Below are 2,407 nucleotides of genomic sequence, written 5' to 3'. Positions count from 1 at the left end.
CTCCACCCCCCCCCCACCCAAGAGGTAATTTAAGATCATGACCCTCAATGTCCATGGCTTCAGGAATTGTCTCCAAAGATGATGGGTGCTTGTCTTCCTTCAGGAGGCAGGGTACCCCATGGTATTCTTGCAGAAGGCCCCAATGACTCCAGCTCATGAGCTTAATTGGTGGCTGGAGTGGGAAGGCAGGGTCTTTTTTAGTCACCTCTTGCGGGGGTACCACCCTGTTCTCCCCTGGCCTGCAGCCAGAGGTTCTTCAGGACATTGAGGTTGTGCCACACTGCCTGCTGCACCTCCTAGCCCAAGTGCAGGGGCTGGCCCTGAACCTTTTGAACATGTACACTCCTGCAAGGGACCAGGAGTTAGTAGATTTTTTTCTTCCAGGTAGCCACTTACATCAGCACTCTCAACACTTGTGAGTTCCTGGTACTTAGCAGGGACTTTAATGCCACCTTAGACATGCAAGATCAGTTAGGCAGGGAGTGGAACCAAGCTGCCGTGGGTGTCCTCAGGGAGATCCTGATGGACTATGCACTGCTGGATGTCTGACATACCTGTAACCTTATCGACTCCCTTTTTTTCACCTATGTGAGGGTGGGGGAGGAGCAGGCATGCCACTTGTGGTTGGACTGGGTTTATATCTCTCTGCCAACTTTGCCCAGGCTCACTTCTCTCGCATCCGGTCAACCCCTTTCAGTGATCACCACTTTTTTGGGGCCCAGGCCACACTAGGACCTGGGCATCCAAAATTGACCTACTTGTATTTCAGTGGAGGATGTGGGGTTCAGGGAGACCTTCTAGGAGTTCTGGTGGGCCTCGTGGGAGCAACGGGCAACTTTCCCATTGGCTCAGATATGGTGGGATGTGGGAAGGTACACATCTGGCTTTTTTATTGCAGCTACAGTCAGGTAGGGCTGTGCGAAGCTTCGGTCCCTGATTTGATTCGGCAGACAGTCTGCCTGATTCAGTGGTTGAATCTCCAAATCCAGATAGAATTAGAGACCCTTTAATCTCTCTGAATTGAATCAGAACCCTCCAAAATATTTTGGAAAGATTTGGCCATTTGGACACAGACACAGCTTTAAATGTTTTTTCTGTATACCTCAAGGTACCAGGTGGCTCATCAAAACTGTGATGGTGGGGTGGATGAAGCATCCTACAGGAGCATGGGGGGCTCCCTAGTGTGCTCAGCAGCAGACCCAGAAGTGGACCAGAAGCACTTCCAGTACAATTCCAGGTCCACAAGGGAGCACATGGGCCCCCCCTTCACCCTCACCGGCTCATCAACGGCTCCTTCCTGGGTCTGGGGGGGCACTTGGGGTTCCCCTATGGCTGATCACTGAGCTGAGGAGAGTGATGCTCCCCCCAGTGAACATGGAAGCAGATCAGAAGTACTTCTGGTCCACTTCTGGGTTCGCCACTGAGCATGCAGGGGGGGCCCCAGGCTGCTGTGGGATGCTTCATCTGCCTCAGCATCACAGCATCCATGAGCCATGCCTGGTACCTTGAGGTATGTAGAAAAAACATTTAAAACTGTGTCTATGGCCGAATCACTAATTCTACAAATCAGCATCATATCTTCAGATTTGAATTCAGCCGAATCGAATCAGGGACAGTGATCTGAATCAACAAATTGAATCACTATCCCTGATTCAAGACAAATTCTAAACCAAATAAAATATGCACCATTTTGCACACCCCTACAGTTGGGGGGGGCACACCCAGCAGTGGGAGCCGGTCCAGAAGCAGCTTGAGCAGGAAGTGCTAGAGCTGGACAGGTGCCTGGCTAACAACCCAACCAACCCATCCTACTGTGAAGAGTGTCAGGAGGGGTGGGAAGAGCTTCATGCTCTGGACAACTGCCATGTCTGCAATGCATTTGTCCACTCATGCATCCAGCTCCTTCAGACCATGTTTCCTGCTTCTTCTATGCCCTGGAGAGGAGGTGGGGGGCCAAGAAGTACATCACCTGCCTTCTGGTGGGTGACGCCACTTCATTCACAGATCCAGGTGAGATGTCCCGGTGCGTGCAAACCTTCTATGAAGAGCTCTTCCCCCAGATCTGACCAATGCTGAAGCCTGTCAGACCCTGTTGGAGGGACTCTTGCAGGTCAGCTTGGGTGACCAGGACTGGCTGGAGGCTTCTCTCACTCTGGTGAAGTTTTCAGCTGCCCTCCTCCTGATGCCTGGCAACAAGGCACTGGGCATCAACGGGCTGACCACAGAGTTTCATAGTATCATAGCTTCTAGGGTCGGAAGGGACCTGAGTAGATCATTTAGTCTGATCCCCTGCCATGGCAGGAAAGATTATTGGGGTCACACGACCCCAGCAAGGTGTTCATCTAACCTCCTCTTAAAGACCCTCAGGGTAGGAGCCAGCACCATTTCTCTTGGAAGGTGGTTCCAG

Source organism: Crocodylus porosus, unplaced genomic scaffold, assembly GCF_001723895.1.
Source record: "Crocodylus porosus isolate Cpor-Errol unplaced genomic scaffold, CroPor_comp1, whole genome shotgun sequence".
Taxonomy (NCBI): domain Eukaryota; kingdom Metazoa; phylum Chordata; order Crocodylia; family Crocodylidae; genus Crocodylus; species Crocodylus porosus.
This window is presented reverse-complemented; position numbering follows the sequence as displayed.